Below are 19,985 nucleotides of genomic sequence, written 5' to 3' on the forward strand. Positions count from 1 at the left end.
AATAGGGATCCCATGGATGCTCAGGCTTGAAGGTAAGCTCCCCAGACACTAAACCTGCAATTGCACGCTAATTCTATATGCTAAATGCCACTGCGCAGAGACCTATGGCAACTGAGTGGGTTGGGGAAGGTCTCATGCATCCTACAACTTTTTTTTTTTTTGAGACAGAGTCTTGATCTGTCACCCAGGCTAGAGTGCAGTAGTGCGATCTCAGCTCACTGCAACCTCCACCTCCCGGGTTCAAGCGATTCTTCTGCCTCAGCCTCCCAAGGAGCTGGGATTACAGGTGCCCACCACCATGTCTGGCTAACTTTTGTATTTTTAGTAGGGACAGGGTATCACTATGTTGGCCAGGTTGGTCTTGACCAGCCTCCTACAACTTTTAATAGGTAGTCTCATTATTATCCAATTTCAAGCATTTTGTAATTGACTTTATAATTTCTTTGATTCACAAGATTTTAATAAATGTGTTAAAGGCAGCTTTCTACCCTGAAGGTGAAGGTGTGGCATGGGTTAATTTCTGGTTCACCTTTATGCTGAGCGCTATAGTCTAGTTTGTGTCCCCCTAAAATTCACGTGTTGAAACCTAACCCCCAAGGTAATGGTATTGGCAGGGGGGTCTTTGGGAAGTGATTAGGTCATGAGAATGGAGTCCTCATGAATGGGATTAATGCCCTTATAATAGAGGATTCAGAGAGCTCCCTTAACCCTTCCACCATGTGAGGACACAACAAGAAGAGGCCATCCAGCAACCAGGAAGCAAAACCTCATCAGACACTGAATCAGCCATTGCCTTGATCTTGGACTTCTCAGCTTCCAGAGCTGAAAGTGAAATGAATGTTTCTTATTTATTTTATGGAAGAAATGTTTGTTTATTTTATAAAAGAAATATTTCTTATGTAGAAACTAGCTAGTCTATGGTATTTTGCTATAGCAGCCTAAATGAACTAAGACACTTCAGGTGCTGCCCTTTGGTGTTTTAGCTTAGCGGGGAGATTTCCTGTGAAAGTCCCCACTTAGAGTTGGTACTAGCTTGACTATCTTTCTCCTAAGCTCCTGGGAATAATAAAAATAACGCTTGAATTTAGCCACTGTGGTAAATGCCTTCAGATAAAATCTGATTCTGTCATAAGCTTAACTTTCTAGGTTCTTGCCTTCATTTGGTTTTATCCTGCATTTGCAGTTATTTACAAAGGAAGGGTGGTACAAATCTGCACTGTTCAATATGGTAGCCACTGGCTACATGTGGCTATTGAACATATGAAATGTAGCTCCTCTGAATTTTCTAAATACCTATTGGATTTTGCAACTTAGTACGAAAAAAAGAATGTAAAATGCCCCCATAATAATGTTATATTGTTCACATAGGCAGCCTCAAAACTGGGAGTGGGTTACCAAAAAAAAAAAAAAGTATATTAATTGCTTAAAGCCCAGAATTTATTACCTCTTAAGATGTTTCTGGTGGGAGAGTATATTGGTGTAGCATTTTGGGGAAAGAAATTGGCAACATAAATTAAAATTACCTTTCTACCCTAATAAGATTCAGTAATTCCACTCTTAGAATTTATCCACTGAAAATAAATAGAGGAATGTTCAAAATGTATGCATAAGTATGTTAATCACAGTGTGGCATGAGATAGTGAAATACTGAGAACAATCTAAATGCCAGATGATAGGGACATGTTCATACAAATCATGATGCATTTATTTTGTGGGATACAAAGCAGCTTAAAACAATGGCTATATGGCCAGGTGTGGTGGCTCATGCCTATAATCCCAGCATTTTGGGAGGCTGAGGCAGATCACCTGATCACCTGAGGTCAGGAGTTCAAGACCAGCCTGGCCAACATGGTGATACCCTGTCCCTACTGAAAATACAAAAAATTAGCCAGGCATGGTGGCGGGTGCCTATAATCCCAGCTACTTGGGAGGCTGAGGCAGGAGAATCACTTGAACCTGGGAGGCGGAGGTTACAGTGAGCCAAGATCATGCCATTGCACTCCACTAGGCAACAAAAGCAAAGCTCCATCAGAAAAAAAAAAAAAAAAGAATGTTATATAGTTATACCTTCCTTGTGTTTGGCATGGAAACAATATAACGTATTAAGTAATAAACTAAATTGAAGGCAGTATATATGCTTTATAATCCTATTTTGAATTATACATATGTGTATGTATGTGTGTATATACTAATATAAATTCTGGATGAATGTTCAATGAAATGTTTCATGATGATTTCTACATAGAATTAGAGATCATTTTCAAATGATTTTGCCATCTTTATGCATTTCTTTTTTTAAAATAATGAATGTGATGCTTTCATAGTCAGAAAAAGCAATGATGTTATTTTTGGCATTTTTATTAATAAAAGATTCTTACATTGCTAGACAAAAATTTTTATATTGACTAATTGTTGAAAATATCTTGTATATATTGGGGTAAATAAAATCTATTATTTTTGCGTGTTTCTTTTAGCTTTTTTACTGAGAGTACTAGAAAATTTAATATTATATAATGGCATACATTATATTTCTATTAGACTGTGGTAGTCTAAATAATCTGGTGTGCAGTATTGTTTAGGGAACATATCTTTTAACCATGCTATTAATCTTTTGTACATTATGAATGATCAATATATGTTGCAGAATACTTGACAGATTGTTTATATTTTATGAGAATGAATGGAGATTTTTTTTAATTGAATAAGAATTTTTTTAAAAAACCAACTTAAATGGGGAGACTTTCAGTTCTAGTTATTTCCTAGAATTTTTACTTTAAAAGAGAACATATAATAAACATTTGATTTGCTGTCAGTGCTATCTCTCAGAAGGCAAATGAAACAATGAATTCCAACACAGCCCCTAATCTCTTTGAGTGTTCTGAGATACAGAAATAACAAGGTTTTTGGCTTGTAAAATGTCATTACATTATTGTAGAGGACAAAATGTGAAGGCAGAAAAATTTGGGCAATGTCAGCCATGTTCCTTAGACTTTAAGAAAGTTGATGGTTAAAAATTAAGAAAAGAAAAACGTTATTCAGCAAATGATGTTGGAATAATTAGATGCTCATACGAAAAAAGAAAAAATATTAAGTCCCTTCTTCATATCATATTCTAAATGAGTTCCTAATAAATAAATGACACGTGGGAAGCAAAACTGCGAACTTCTCAGAAGAAAATATAAGGGAATATTTTCTCTGTCACTGGGTTAGGGAAAGATTATTTTAAGTAATATATAAAAAGGGCAGTGCATTTTTACCTTCAAAAAAGAGACTGATAGAGAAGGTTGCTGCAAAATTGGCTGCACGTACAGGCTTGCCTTTTGTCACTGCTCCAAATAAATTTGAAGCTCTGGCTGCTCATGACGCTCTGGTTGAGCTCAGTGGAGCCATGAACACTACTGCCTCTAGTCTGATGACGATAGCAAATAATATTCGTTTTCTGGGTTCTGGCCCTTGGTCAGGTCTGGGAGAACTGATCTTGCCTGAAAATGAACCAGGAAGTAGTATCATGCCAGGCAAGGTGAACCCTACTCAGCGTGAAGCAATGACCATGGTTGCAGCCCAAGTCATGGGGAATCATGTTGCTGTAACAGTTGGAGGCAGCAGTGGACATTTTGAGTTGAATGTTTTCAAGCCAATGATGATTAAAAATGTGTTACACTCAGCCAGGCTGCTGGCGGATGCTTCAGTTTCCTTTACAGAAAACTGCGTGGTGGGAATCCAGGCCAATACAGAAAGGATCAACAAGCTGATGCATGAGTCTCAAATGTTGGTGACAGCTCTCAATCCTCATGTAGGGTATGACAAGGCAGCAAAGATTGCTAAGACAGCACACAAAAATGGATCAACCTTAAAGGAAACTGTTATTGAACTTGGCTATCTCACACCAGAACAGTTTGATGAATGGGTAAAAACTAAGGACATGCTGAGTCCAAAGTGATTTAAGTAAATTTATAATGAAAATAAATGTGTATATAATTTTTTAAAAAACTGATAAATCTGACTAATAAAAATGCAGAAGCTTTATTCAATAATAAACAACACATAAAAGTTAAAAAGACAGGCCGTGGACTGTAAAAATACTTTAAAACATACAAGTGATCAAAGGATTAGCACCCAACACGCATACATAGCTCCTAAAGTCACTTACTTATGTTTTAAGTCAAGCTTATTGAGGTGTAATTTACAAGCAAGAAAACTCATCCTTTTTACAACAGCTGTATGAATTTTAATACATGCATTCAATTTTGCAACCATCACTATAATTAATGCATATAACATTTGTTTTATCTTACAGAAAGGTCTGTAGGGCCTCTAGGTAATCAATCCCTCTCACACCTTAGCCCTTGGCAATCACTGATCTGTTTTCTATTCCTGTATTTTTGCCTTTTCAAAATGCCATTTAAATGGAATCACATATAATGTAGCTTTTATAGTCTGGCTTCTTTAACTTAACATACAAATATTGATTATATCTATAGATTTTCCTCTTTGTTGCTAAGTTGCATTCCATTATATGGATAGACCAGTTTGTTTATCCATTCACCAAGTGAAAGACACTGGAATGTTTCCAATTTGGGGTGATTACAAATAAAACCACAATAAAAATTTGTATACATTTTTGTATGAACATGTATTTTCCTTTCAGGAAAACACCACAGGACTGCTGGGTCATATGGTAGGTAGAAACTGCCAAACTATTTTCCAAAGTGACTGTGCCATTTTCATTACCACCATCGATATGTGAATATTTGTTTTCATTGCTTCCATTCTAGCCAATACTTGGTATTGTCATTTTTATGACAGTTCTAATAGGAGAGTGGTGGTATCTCACATGGTTTTATTTTGCATTTCCTTAATAACTAATGATACTGAGCATCTTTTTTGTGTGCCACTTTGCTATCTGTATATATTCATACAAGTAAATTTTTAGAAAACCAAACAACCCATTTGAAAAATGGACAATTGTATGAACAGGGAATTCCCAGAAAAGAAATTTAGGAATCAGTAAACATCGAACAATATGTTCAGTAGTACTAGCAGTCAGAGAACTGCAGGGAAATGAGATATCATTTTAGGTCCCTTGGACTGGCCAAACTGTGTAATTTTGGCAGGGATGAGTAGAAATGGGAATTTGTACACACTGTAGATAGGAGTTTAAATCAGTACAACTACCTGGAGACCTACTTTGTAATACCTAATAAGTTGAAGATGTGTCTAGTTTGTGACCCAACAGTCCTGCTACTAGTATATACATATGGGCACAAAGAGGCTCTTGAAACAATGCTTATTGTAAGATTGTATTAATGAATATGAGAGGCACTGAATAATAGGAGAATGAATAAAGTCATTTATTAATTCAACTGAGTGAATGAAATCAATATGACCAATCAGCATGAATAAATTCCAAGAACAATGTTGAGTGAAAAAATAAGCAGGCTGCAAAACTATATACTACATTATACCGTTTTTGTAAAAATTGTAAACATTCAAACAACAGTATGTCTTGTTTATGGATTCATATATGTGTAGTAAAAGTATAAAAACATTCATCGTAATGATATGCATCAATTTCAGGATGGTGGGTTTCTATGAAGAGAAAGGAAGAGAAAAGGGACTCTGAGAAAGGGGCTTTAGCTCTCCCTGGAACGTTTTACTTCTTAAAATAAAACACCTGTTTTTATTTATTTATTTATTTATTTATTTATTTATTTATTTATTTATTTAAGATGGAGTCTCTGTGACCCAGGCTGGAGTGCAGTGGCGTGATCTTGGCTCGCTGCAGCCTCTGCCTCCCGGGTTCAAGCAATTCTCCTGCCTCAGTCTCCCAGGTAGCTGGGATTACAGGCACACGCCAACAAGCCTGGCTAATTTTTGTATTTTTAGTAGAGACGGGGTTTCACCATGTTGGCCAGGCTGGTCTCAAACTCCTGACCTCAGGTGATCCGCCTGTCTTGGCCTCCCAAAGTGTTGGAATTACAAGCGTGAGCCACCACGTCTGGCCTATTTTGGATTTATTTTAAATATTTTATAATTTAAAACAATATCCTAACTAGTTCCAACCTCTGCCTTCATTTTCTCCCTGCAAAACAACCTGAGCAAGGCTCTAGGCTGAAAACCTCTTTAGAATACACAAAATATCCTACTGTTGCCTCTAGCGTTAATCTTATGCGCCCGTTCTGAAAACATGGTTTCCTAATTTACTAGACTTGAGTTCTCTCTTTTCATTGAACCTGAGGTCCTTGGTAACTAAGGAGTTGACTGAGTACTGGTCACTGGTACTGATAGATGCAGGAAGCAGGTAAGAGGGAGAATCCCTGGAGAATCTCCAGCCCACCTGCCACTGGGAGAATGGGGTGGATCCACTGAGAAGTTTCTGCCTTGTGCAAGGGGGAGGAGCCTGGGCTCTTAAGCTCCTGTGTGGTGGCCTGGTATTCAATCTGTGAGATGGGAGCCGTTGGCAGGAACCCGTCTCACTTTGCTGAGAGTTTTTTCTTTTTTCCTTTTCACCCAATAAATTCCATTCCCCATCCTTCAATGTGTCTGCATGTCTAAGTTTTCCTGGTTGTGAGATAAACCCGAATTTGGCTGAACTAAGGGGCAAAAATTCTGCAACAGTAGTATATATACCGAGTACTTTTCCTGGCCATCCCTGTTCCCTGTGGTGTCCTGCTTCCACACCCACATGGATAGAGGCCATTTTATTTGTTGATATACTTTCTTAGTGCCTGCCCATTGTCAGGCTGGATTTCTGAGTATCTCCTGATTCTCTAATGCTATATTTTGTTAGCTTTTTGGATCATCTCTTATACTTGGTGTTGGATCCTTTGACACCTGGTGCATTCATGAACTGTCTCTGGAACATGGAACTCTGAGCTCCAGACTGAATTTCCACCTAGCTCTCTTGCCTAAAACCTGTTCCAATCTAGCAGATGAATGTAATAGAGGGCCTAAGCCAAGATGAAAATTTACAGCTTTCAGCACTTGCTAAGCTTCCTTATTTCCTTCCTAACCTGTGTCAGACTGATCAAATTAAGCACTGGAGATCCAGGCTCTTGAAATAGAAAATGTGTTAGGACACAGCTGTCTTTCATTACCTTTCCTTACTCAGACCTAGAGATAAAGTATTTCTTGGAACTATAACCCTCTGTTTTGGAGATGATAGTGGCCTCCGGTGTCTTTTAAGTGAGTGCACAGGAAGTCACGTCCCCAGGCTACTTGCCTTATAAAATGCAACACCTCTTAGCAATCCTTTTGTCTTAGGTTGCCTGAATAGTTCTGCTTTGAACAGCTTGGCCCTCCTGCTAATTTTCCTCCGGTTCTATGCTAGGTTGGCTTCTTGCTTGTTTCTGGGACCCCTCTATTTATTTCCCTACTAGAGACCACAGCTTATGCTTGACTTAGACTCTTTAGTAACTGCATCGCACCCAACCTAAGCACCCCATTGTCTTCAAGGCTACTGACTCCAAGCCAGACCTTCACTGCTATTTTGTCCCCATTCCTCAGGTCAAGCCTCAAGAAACCATATGAAAAGAAAGAATGAAAAGATATTGTGGAACAGCAGAAATGTGCCTGTTGATAGCAACTGATGACAATTATTTGATTTTGTGACAGACCCTTGGGAGTCAATAAGGCACAGTCGCTACCTGCCTTCAAGTGTCACATTGGTCAAGTTGGTTATGAAGAACCAAAGATAATGTGTAAAACAGGAGTAATGTGTATGGCCAGAGTCACAGACTAGGGAAATGTATCCCATGTAGGCTTCCTGACAAATGTCTTTTCAAGAATTCTCAAGGAGAGTCAGATCCTTGGGACAGGAGGTGATGCTACCCCCTTCAACTGGACTAATGAGTTTTCTAGGGACCAAATTGCAGTAGAAATCCCAGCACTATGGGTCTCTGCATCTTCCCTGTAGGGCAGTGGCCAAAGATCCCAATGGCAGGCAGAGATGAGGTGGCAGGCTCTCAGTATTTGTTTTTTTTCTTGTATTCCATTTGTTAAAGTATTGGATTTCTTTCCAGTGGAGTGAGAGTCTGAGGTGACATAAACTACATATTCCCAAATATAAAGTATGAAGAATAGGAGTTGAATTTGGCAGGATGAAGGAGGGACTAATGAAGTACACTCTGGAATTTGAAAGCATTAGGAGTTGTAATTATGTGTTACATACACAATGGTCATGATGAGGAGATGAGAACAGTAACATGTAGATTTGTTAAGAGTTATGTATAGAGAAATTACCAAGATGTCACTGAGACTAGTAACATTCCTTTAGGGTTGTCCCTGGGTACCACTGTTGACGTATCATTTGAAGGTCTTAACATCCTTGAGAAAACTTGTCAGTTATTCTTGGTGGCTTAGAATTCTTCAACATATTCTACAGCTGCAAACACAAGTAGGCCCAAGAAATACCCTGGTTAGAAAATGTACTTAATGCACATTTTGTGTTCCGAGATAACAGTGGATGACATTTAAATAAGCAAGTTAGCTGACAGGAAGAAGAAACGATCAGTTAGTTATCTTGGTAGTGGGAAGGGTGGCACTGAATGTTGCAGATAGTGACTTTCTGAGGCCGATGTTGTGTAAGTGGTAATAAGAATTTACCAAGTGATATGGGTTGGCTCTGTGTCCTCACCCAAATCTCATCTTGTAGCTTCCATAATTCCCACGTGTTATGGGAGGGACTCAGTGGGAGATGTTTGAATCATGCGGGTGGGTCATTCACATGCTGTTCTCATGATAATAATAAGTCTCACGAGATCTGATGGTTTTAAAAATGGGAGTTTCCCTGCACAAATTCTCTCTCTTTGCCTGCCACCATCCATGTAAGATGTGACTTGCTCCTCCTTGCCTTCCACCATGATTGTGAGACCTCCCCAGCCATGTGGAGCTGTAAGTCCATTAAACCTCTTTTTCTTCCCAGTCTTGGGCGTGTCTTTATCAGCAGTGTGAAAATGGACTAATACACCAAGACAATTGTAAGTAAAGAAAGACAGATTTATTAGAGAAAGTATGAAAGTATGTTTCAAGGAAGTAATGGGCAGGTCAGCAAGAGAGGAGCTGACTGCAAGGAGACAAAGGCCTGCTGAAGATTTTATAGGATGGTGCTTCTGTTATGTGAAGAGGGCTTTGTGCAGTACTGATAACACTAAGGTTTCAGTGAGCTAATTTGCATTTTTCTATCAGCCAAGGGTCTGGTGATAGCTGGGCACAGGAAGATTGTGAGTTAAATGTGCAAGAGGGCTATGTGTCCTGGACCATGAAGAAAGGCAGACTTATAACTTGCCTGTTTTTTCTTTTTGCTTTCCTGTGGTCCTGCAGTCTGATTCCTTTTCCCAAATTAGGACTTCACATTGAAAATATATTATAGCCTTAGGGGTTGGCTGATTATTTCTGTCCAGCTAGTAGTCTGGGGGTCGTATCTCAGGACAGGTCCATTTTGACTGACCGGTAGAGAAGAGGTTCTGCCTAAAGCAGGATATAAACAGGGTATCCAAATTCTTTTCTAAACTGAGATATTTTTGAAAAATAAAAGAGGTGCTAATAACAGGCAGCAACTGTGATTGTACCAGTCAAAATAGAATGTAAAATCACCCTAAATAGAAACACAGAAGGGTCCTCAGACCACAGCAATTTTGTTCATGGCTTTGTGGACCAGTATTACCATCCAAGTGACTCCTCTGGGGGTTCCCTGGCATAGGTGGAAGTGAGCCACTGGTTCTTGGAACAGCTCTGAAAGTGGTATTATATTACTGACAGGAAGGGAGCTTAGTGAGGAAATCCATTATCAAGGTGGCCCAGGGGAACTGAATGTTTGGCAGGGATCACAGAAAACCTTTGGCTTTTCCCAGTAGGTGTTTGTTCTTCTGTATATTTTGTATATCATTGTATTCCACTACTTCCATTTTTTGACCTAGAGTTGTTAGAAGTCATGAGTCAAGGAAAGTAGATCCTTGTGTTGGCCAAAATGAATGAATAAACAGAGGGCAGGATTCATGACAATTTTCTATAACATGTAAGTCATTTGAAAGACACTTCTGTCTGAGGGCAAGCAGAGGATTTGCTAGATCTCTTAATATATTATTGCCATTCCTGGGTGAGAAATGAGAAGGTCCAGTAGAAGCTGGATCATAGGAGAAAACACTATAGTATTACAAAACCCAGTCCCCAATGGAGGTGGTAAATTAGGTTACTGAGAACAAGGAGAGGAAGCATTTGCCATGTTCTGGCAGAAGGGGCTGGAATATAGATTCTGTATGGTGTCTAAGAATCAAGCATCATTTCTGTAGAGAGGGCTCTCTGTAGGATGGCATCATCCAGTCATATCTTAATGAGGGGATGCTGTAGCAGACAGCTGCACTGACCATGTAGCTAGAGACCAAGCAGAAATGTGGGTACTTAAGTGGAGGCTGATGTGGAAAGGTAGTAATGATCAAGAAACAGATAGGATAGTATACATTTCAGTGGACTTCAGTGGAGGACTTTATTCCTTCCTGGAACTTAGGTGAGAATTCTTAGAATTACATAAAGAGTAAAATGAGCAAGAAGTGTTCACAATAATTTTTTTAAAGTTACAAAAATATAGACTAATATTAAACTTCGAAGAGCATAGGGTTTGACACTGAAACCCAAGTAGCACCTTATAAATGTTGGCTTCTCTTTCACAGAAAAGAAATGCCATTTCCTCAAACCATACATGAAAATTAGTATGATATTTTATCAGACCTTATTTTACTGCAGATATTACTTTCGTCAGGAGTTTATATGCAATTTCAGAATAGCTACTGACCATCTAAAAAGGATAGAAAAAGTACAGGCCATTATACTATTAAGCTAGAGCTCTGTAGGAATCTTAATATACCCATTATAGTCAGCTTATAGGCATACTGTTTGAAGATAACAAAATCATTGTAAGATTATTACACCAACTGATAAGGATAGTAACCTGCACAATCAAATGTGAGTAAGGACACACTTAAACAGGAAGAATGGTAAAATCAGTTTAGAGATAAAGAGCAGAATATGACAAATTATACATTTATAATATAAATTTATGAATTATAAATTTGGGCTCTACAAAGGGAATTTTCTAAATAAATTACAAAAGTGCCAAGAAATTTGACACCCATTGTTTATAAAGATAACCCATCTATTTGAAAAATAATGGTAATTATTATTTTTCCCCCTCACATTGAACAAAAATCTGTCCTCTTCCTCTGGGAGGACAGAGGAAGCCTCAGATAGTTCTCAGACATTAGCATTTCAACCTCAGTTTACTATATCCCTCTGAGTCTCCCCTTCTTCAGGTTAAATACCAGCAAGATAAATTTCACATATGAGATATTCCCTTAGGCTCCTCACCTCTGGTCGTATTTCACTATGGCTAATGCAGGTGCATACTGACTGGTTAGAGTACAGTAGGACTAGCACCTCTTTTGTCTTGAGCATCACACTAGCATTCATGTAGCCTAAAGTTGCATTTGCCATGTTTTGGTAGCTGCATCCTTCCGATGAAGAAGATTGGACTAAACATAAAGGGTTGCAGGCCAGTAAACCAATAAATCAGAAATGGTTGGCTACTTTGATGTTCATGAAGATTGGCTATCAAGAAATCCTAGTCTATCTTTCAGAAGCTTAGCTGATTTCACATATTCCGTTGTGGTGAAGGGGAACAAATGTGTTCAAGAAGACTTCGGGCAATCCAAAATAAATTGGGATCAAATCTAGTAAGGGGACAGACTGGATATCTCTAACGTAGTTTAGTGGCTTAAAATTGCAAATAGAGCAAGGATTTCCTACAGCCTGGGCTAGGAGGCATTTGGGGGTCTTAAAAGTTCTACCACTTTTCAACCTAGATTTTTACCCCAGTGTTTAATGACTTTCTGTACCATATGTAGGCATGTATTAATAATATTCATGTTTCATATGCATGACTGTTACCTCCTTTAAAGATCTAATCGCGTAAGGATATTTCTGTTAAATTTCATGTGAGCTAACTAATGAATAAGGATGCTCTGATTGACACTTTGAATTAATGTTTCATTTTTCAAGCAAAGCAGCTAAGCAACAGGAATGACAGACCCAGAAATAACTTGTTCTAAGATCTGTTTTATCTTCTCATAAAGTTAGGACAATATTCCAAAAGCTGACCTTGTCCTTTAGATATATAATCCAGGGGAAGTCATCTAATATCTTTTTTAAAGCAGTAAGCATGTATGCTGTTGGCTCACATGAAGAGGAAGTCTATCTCACTTTTTGCAAAAGACATTTTTTAAAAGTTGTGTATAAATTTTATATGGTAAATTAAACTATTATTTACTTATGCTAAATGCTTTTGAAATGCTTGATAACATTCATGCTTCTTTGAACTTGTAATGTCTGTAACATAAGCTTTTTATAATACCTTGCACTTCTAATTTAACTATAAACCAGTCATGTAAAATCAGCAGAGCAATGATATTTAAATAAACTCTTTTATCTTATCAACTAGTTACATTTAGGCATAATTACTTGTTTTTGAACTTTGGACAAGTATATATTACATTTTCTTAAAAGAAGGTACATCTATGTTTTACATATTAGAAGTATTATAATTCAGTAATTAGCTATGATTTAAATCAGAAGAATCATTATATTTGCGTAAAATATATAGTAGGACTCAGATTGATTTTGCTGTTCAAGAAGTGTTCAATTTGGATTGGCACTTCTGAATTATCATTTGTACTATATTTACTAATTAGTATAGTTAGGATTCTATGATTTTAGCATTGAACATTTAATGAGTGCCACTGTGTATTAAAATATCACTAGGTATAATTTTAACAGTGGTTAAGATGTGTCTCTATCCTCATAAAGACACTTGCTACAAAAGAATTAGGTAAGTGCTGTGAAATTAAATCATTTAAACTTAAAGCTGTTGGAACTTTACATTATTCTGTGCCTTGAGAGGAACATGGCTCTGCAGCCTGAGTCACATGGCATGCAGTTGCAACTTCTGCTCTTTTTTTTCTGTAAATAATTAGTAAGATCAAAAGGCACCAGATATAAGACCCTCTCAGATCACTACTCCTCCTCACAGAGTAATAAAGTCATCTTCCTTGGAATGTAGCAATCTATAACCAATCTAATTGCTGTAATACACTGGTCTCCTGTGGAAAATGTGATAATCCTGCTAAAATTTCTCTCTCTGAGACTATATAAGTGAAACCTTAACTTCTCCACTTTGGAATACTAATCCATTCATCTGGAATTGTGTTCCCAGGTTGTCATCCTCAAGCTTTATGCTCAAATAAACTCCATACTGAATCATATTTTCTGAATCTCATTAAGGTTGACAGTATGTACATTATAAAGTATATAGTAGACTGTGATATAATATATATGCATTCAAACCAAAGGCATGAAAGAGGTATTTCACTTCTTGAACTTAAAAAGCACCTTTACATATTTAAACGGCTGACAAAACTGTAATTTCCACATTTTTCCCCTTTCAGAATGTTTTATTAATACATTGGTTTATTAAGTATTAATAAATTTGGCTGGATGCAGTGTCTCACGCCTATAATCCCAGCTCTTTGGGAGGCTTGAGCCCAGGAGTTCAAGACCAGCCTGGGCAACATAGCAAGACTCTGTATCTACAAAAAATTTAAAAAAATAGCCAGATGCAGTAGTGCACACCTGTAGTCCTAGCTACACCAGAGGTAAGTGGGGAGGATCACTTGAGCCTAGGAGCTCAAGACTACACTGAGCTATGATCACTGCACTACAGTTTGGGTGACAGAGACTCTGTCTCCAAACAAACACAAAATAATAATAAGTTAAATAATACCTGTAAAGCAACCACCAAATAACTGGTCTGCTCCATTATTTTTTCTTGTATTTTCTAATGTTCTATATAATGTGTGTATTAATTCATAATCATAAAAAACAAAGTCCTAAAACTGAACAATGTAGAAAAGAAGGACTTGACATCTCACTTTTACAAGTGAGCCACCAGCTGGGACCATCACTCAGGCAGGAAATATCACTCAGGCAGGAATTCAGCAAGTGGGCCAAAGGGAGACTCAAGTTTTCAAACAGGAAGCGATATGGAATCTGCTCTTGGCTGTCAGAGGCTGCTACTGTAAAGCTCCAAAGCTCCTGGGGAAAGATGATGCCTGCCTTTGTAGTCAGAAGGTCACCAAGGGTATTAAGCTGAGAGGCTAGCTTTGTGTATTAGGCTTAGTTTTGTTGAAAGGTAGGACCAGACCGAACTAGCTAATTTTAGTCTGAACTATTCCATTTAGTGCCCCATGTGATCCAGAATAAATCATTCAACCTTGCTGGGTCATAATTCTTTCATGTGCCTATAACCCAAATGTCTTGTTTCTATTACAGTATGTCTAAAAATGAAAGAAATATTTCCATTAACTTACAAAATTACAGTGGAGGAGACACCACCAATTTGATTGCTGGAAATTAGCCCACTAAAATGTCCCTAGGAGACACACAGGGGTTCCCAGGCACCCTCTTGGGTGCCCTTGGACACAGGCTGTGTTCCCTGACTTGCCACCCTGCTGCCCTGGCTCCTTTGTACACCACTGGTCTCTCCTCTCCCCACCCCGTTTCTGTGAGGAGTATGAGCCGGGGACACCTGTTTTCTCCCTGCTGCACCATCCCAAGCATGGGACATGTCTTGACATTCATTTCCCTTAACATAGCACAGATTTGGCTTATAACATTTATCAGGACTTTACTGAGGACTCCTGACAATACAAATTAAAGAGAATAAAGAATAGTCTGGTAAGACACCCTCCTTCCCCGCTTCTTTTTTTCTGAATAGTTATTGAGTACCTACTATGTGCCTTAGGAACTCCTAAGCAAAAACAGAAACAGCCCTTGCTCATGGATCTTACAGTTTAGTGGAGGAGGGAGACAGACATTAACCAGGTAACCACACAAATAAAAATTGTTATAAGTTGATAAATGCGTTGAAGAAAAAGTAGGGAGTCCTAAATAAAGGGGATTTACTTAGTCTGGGGAGTTAGGACGAAAGTTCCTGAGGAAGTGACAGTAGAGTTGAAAGGTGAAGGATTCTTGGGCATTCAGCTGTTAACAGGGATGGACAGAGAAAGAATATTGGATCCTGAAGAAACAGCCTGTGGAAGGTGATGAGGCAGGCAGGGTCTGGTCCTATTTTGAGGAACTGAAAAGGGGACAGTCTGAAAGGGAGAATGATATGAAAGCAAAGGAGAAAAGCAGATTATGAGGAAAACCATGAGAAGCCACTGAAGGATTGTAAGCAGGGGAATGGCATGGTCAGATGCAGTAGAAATGGCAGCCCTCTGGAGATAGAGTGCACATACTTCAACCAGCAGGCAAAAAAGACAAATCCTGGAAGCAAAGGAATGGTGCTAGGAGGAGAAATATGAACTCTGTAAATGGGATAAATAGAACGTCTTCTATTTTTTAGAGTATTAAAAAGAATCAGCAACATCCACACAAAATTTGTATAGGAATATTCAAAGCAGTATTATTCATAATAGCCAAAAAGTAGAAACAACTGAATTGTCTGTCAACTGATAAGTTGGCCAATAAAACTGTGCTATATACATAGAATGGAACTGTTATTTGGCAATAAAAAATAAATGAAGTACTGATACATGCTTCAACATGGATGATCCTTTAACACATGCTAAATGAACGAAGTGAGACACAAGAGACCATGTATTGTATGACTCCATTTATATGAACTGTCCAGAATAGGCAAGTCTTTTTTATTTTTTATTTTATTTTTATTATACTTTAAGTTCTAAGGTACATGTGCACAATGTGCAGGTTTGTTACATAGGTATACATGTGCCATGTTGGTTTGCTGCACCCATCAACTTGTCATTTACATTAGGTATTTCTCCTAATGCTATCCTTCCCCCAGCCCCCCAGCCCCCGACAGGCCCCGGTGTGCGATGTTCCCCGCCTTGTGTCCTATGTCCACGTGTTCTCATTGTTCAACTCCCATCTATGAGTGAGAACATGCGGTGTTTGGTTTTCTGTCTTTGTGATAGTTTGCTTAGAATGATGGTTTCCAGCTTCAGAATAGGCAAGTCTTTATAGACATAAAGTTGATTGGCTGCTACTGAGTATGTGAGTTTCTTTTAGGGAGGAACAAAACTTCTAAAATTAGATTTTCATGACAGTTGCACAACTGTAAATCTACCAGAAGCACTGAATTGTATGGTAAATGGATTACATCTCAGTAAAACTGTTAAAAAACACAGTTTTAAAAAGAATCCAGGAACTGGGGACACAGCAGAACTGGATCTCAATCCTAATTTTTTCTCACTTTGTATTAATGTACTGCAAATAATTGTAGCTAGCACAAGAGACCACAATGACTGTCTTGCTAACGTGAGTTGGGAGGATTTATTTTGGGCTCTGTTAATACATGTTCGATTGGGAGAGTTGGGCCCAGAGTTCATCTAAATTAGTAGTTCCAAGCAGCTGTTTCAGTTAATCATTATGAGGGCTGTAAACACTCAAAAAGTACTCAATTAACATTTTAAAAGAATGGTCCTACTTTGTTAAAATAGTACTTTTTCTCTTTTTGGCGTTTTTCCTTTTAAAAAGTAGCCCTATGTATCTTGAAATCTTGCTTTTGTTAAAATTAAGGTGTTAGCTTAACTTTAGGATATTGCCTCAGACCTTTTAAAAAATGTATTTGCTATCTAGTTCTTAAACTCTGATTAGGAACATATGAATCATTATTTAATACTACACAGGTTCAAAATAGCTTAAGAGAAACGGAATTCGAGGTTGAGCAGGTGGCAGTGTTTCCGTTTTCACACTCTGAGAAGGCCAAGGTTTCTTAGGGAAGCATTCCTGGTATCTGTATCAACCGCTTTCAGAGTTATTCAGCTGGTGTGTGTGTGTCTAATTTCATTTGGGTTGAGCCGCTGACTCTGTTAGGTTTTCATAAAAATCATTTCATTTCCCTTTCCAGCTTCCGTCCTACTGGTATGTGCATGTTAAAGTGTAATTCAGGCTTAACTACTTTAGGTGTAGGCTAGTTACATTGCTTTGTTTTATGTATGAGGAAGCTGAGACTCAGTGGTGATAAGGAACCTTGATTTGGTTGTATCACTAATGACAGAGCTTCGAGTTGGAACTCATCTCCTGATTCGTTTCTTTTGGTGAAACATCCTCTTGATTTCCGAGCTTTCAACCTCTATCTTTTGAAATCTTACACTAAAGAATAAGTATCTGTGTAGAATTTCATTTTCTGTTCCCAGAATTGACTTTAAGAATAGACAGAAGAGGTGGTTGTCAGTGTAGCATAATGGAGGGAAAAAAATTAAAGATGGGCCCTTCCTTTTCAGCCATTTGTTTTCCCCCAGGTAACAAAAGAAAATCCTCCATTTTATTTTTCCTAGTAATTAGGAGAAATCCACGTGTTTCAACAAAGGCAGAAACAGCATCAGGACTCTGACCTAATGGATTTTAGAAATGTTGAGATCATAGGAAATTAAATTAAATTTCATGACTGTCTCTCACCTGGCCTATAAATCTCCTAATCTCCCTTACTTCTGCTTTGGCCTCTTTAAGACCCATTCTTTTCAAGGACGAGACTTTTTTTTAAAAAGAGTAAACTCTGGGTGTCTCTCCCCTATTAAAAACTCTGTAATACCTTATATTGCGTTTAGAATAAACTTTCAATTCCTTTCTTGGCTAACAAAGCCTTACAGGATCTGGCCCATGCTAGTTTCTGACAGAGCAAGAGCATCACCATCTTGGACAAGCACCGCCATTTTAAGTTCCCCTTGATTAAAAACCGCCTAAATCCAGCCCCAGAAACATCAGCCTAATGGCTAATGTCAGCATGACCATAAACCACAAATAACACTTCTGACCAGAAACTTTCCAACCCTGAGATAAACCCCCCTCTGATCAGAAATATGCCTCCCCTCCAACCAGAGACATTACACCCCTGACAATAAAACTCTCCTCCACCCAGAAACATTCCAAGCCTACAATATGCTCTCCCTCCCTAAACCACTAAATACCTTTAGTCTGTAAGAGAGAACACTCCTGATCGAAATCAGCCAGAAGCCCCTCTCAGATTTATTCTCCAAAATAAACCTGTCTCTGTTAAGCTGCTTTTTGTGTTTCTTTCTTTAACTCTTACAGTTTCCATCTCCAGGCTCAAGAAAGTTTACTTTCTCATTTCTTCTTCCCTCAAATGCACTAGAATAGATCCTTACTTAGGGCCTTTGAATTAGTGTTATCCTTTTCCTGGAATGCTCTACGCTCTGATTTTTGCATCTGTTATTCAAATCGCTGCTAAAATATCTCCTCCTTAAAAGGGCATCCCCTTTACTAGCCACTCAGTCACCATCACCATCACGTCACTTATTGTAACTTCTTTGCATACAGCTTAAAACCAACAGATTTTTTTTTTCTTTTCACCCTCAGATAAGTTCCCTAGAATCTACACTACTTGTCTTCATCATTATTCAATCAACAGCCTAGAGTAGTGTTTGTTGAATGAAGAAATGAACAAACGAATGTACCCTTTCTTCCGTGACCCTCTCCTCCGAACAGGGCAAAACTTAACTCATAACGAGGATACACTCAAAAATGTCTTTGTTATTGCCAGGTGGTTCCACTCTTGAGGAACAGATGCCCTTTAGGAGACAGGGCAATTTGACTGGACTGGCCCTTCCAATTTTAGGTGAAAATAATCACCATAACAGCTTTTCATCTCTGGCTAGGCTTCCCAATGACCAAAGCTTTACTTTCCGATTTCCATACCACGTAAAGACATCAGGGTGAGCACTAGGGCCCTGAGAACCCTGGAAGCTACTTCTTGGCTGGGATAGGGCTGGTTGCCCGGTGCGCTGTGAGTGGTCCTCCCTGGAGATGCTGGGAGAAGGGGCGGAGCCATCAGAAAGGATGAGCCTTCTTTGGGCCTTCGGCTCTGGTGGGGCTGCCACTTTGGGAAGGGCCCCGGGCTTCGGAAGAAAGCAAAACTAGCCTTGTGGCGAAGAAGGAGCCCAGCTGGCCCCAGGCTGTTAAGACTAAGGGGTCGAGGGAAAGAGGCAGAGCCTGAAACCAAATCTGCAGAGCAAGCCAAGGCCTGGGGACTTGCCAGAGGAAAGGGTTAAGCCGTTTCCAAGGCAACGGACCAGGAAGCGCGCAAGACGTCCGCCGCAGGTTCGTAGGTCGCCCTCGAATTTAAAGCTCCCAAGGCTGAGTGGGTCCCGGCCAATGGAGAGGCCCCCTTTGAGTCATGTGACCAGTGGGGCTGCCCCGCGGGCTGCTCCGCGGGCTGCACTGGAGCACGTGGGAAGGCTTTTTTTCCTGTTCCTTCTTTCCCTTTTTAAACGCACACCCACTTTTGCGCGGGCTCGGCCGCGGAATTTTTCTCGCGAGAGGCGCGCTGCCCTCTCGCGAGAGAGAGTGGGAGGCGTGGAGAGTAGGCGGTGTTGCGGGCCGGAGCTGCTGCGGCGGCGGCGGCGGCGGCGGCGGCCGCGGCGGAAGCCGAGGGGTGGGCAGGGCGGGGGCGGGCCGCGGGGCTGGGAGGGGGGAGGGTTGGGGGTCAGCGCGGGAGGGGGCCGGCTTGCTTGCCCGGCTAGCTCATGGGTCGTTGAGGCCGGTGACATGTCCGTGAGCTGCGGAGGCTGCGGCCCCCAGGTGAGCCGGGCGCTGACGTGCTCGCCGCGGAGGCTGCGTTTAGATGGGGTGGCGGCGGGTGTGCGGCCGGCATGGATGGAGCGGCCCCGCTCCGGCGCCCCAGCCCCTCCGCCTGCCGCTGGTCCCCCTTCTGGCTTCGGGGCCGCCCGAGAGCTGCGCCTTCGCATGGCGGAGGGAGGAGGGCGGGAGGAGCGCGGCCGAGGGAGGAAACTCACGGCACCGGGCCCAGAGTAGAGGGAGGTGCTGGGTCTCGAGACGCGTCTTCCTGGGGTCCCAAGTGTGGCGGTGGAGCTGCCGCCCCTTTTAATGACAGGCTG

At 40.0% G+C, this 19,985-nt stretch overlaps 1 protein-coding gene across 8 annotated transcripts in view; it reads left to right on the forward strand.

The window, feature by feature from the left end:
- Positions 1-18,852: 18,852 nt before the first annotated feature.
- The window catches only part of AKAP11 (A-kinase anchoring protein 11), a 47,895-nt gene continuing 46,762 nt past the window's right edge, over positions 18,853-19,985 (forward strand). For 2 of the 8 annotated variants that reach the window (XM_019039846.4, XM_055360046.2), the window contains exon 1: positions 18,853-19,188. The gene's annotated coding sequence lies outside the window, so the exon portion shown is untranslated. The other 6 variants (XM_004054441.5, XM_019039847.4, XM_055360049.2 and 3 more) reach the window with 5 other exon arrangements.

The sequence above is a fragment of the Gorilla gorilla genome, chromosome 14 (assembly GCF_029281585.2).
Source record: "Gorilla gorilla gorilla isolate KB3781 chromosome 14, NHGRI_mGorGor1-v2.1_pri, whole genome shotgun sequence".
NCBI lineage: Eukaryota > Metazoa > Chordata > Mammalia > Primates > Hominidae > Gorilla > Gorilla gorilla.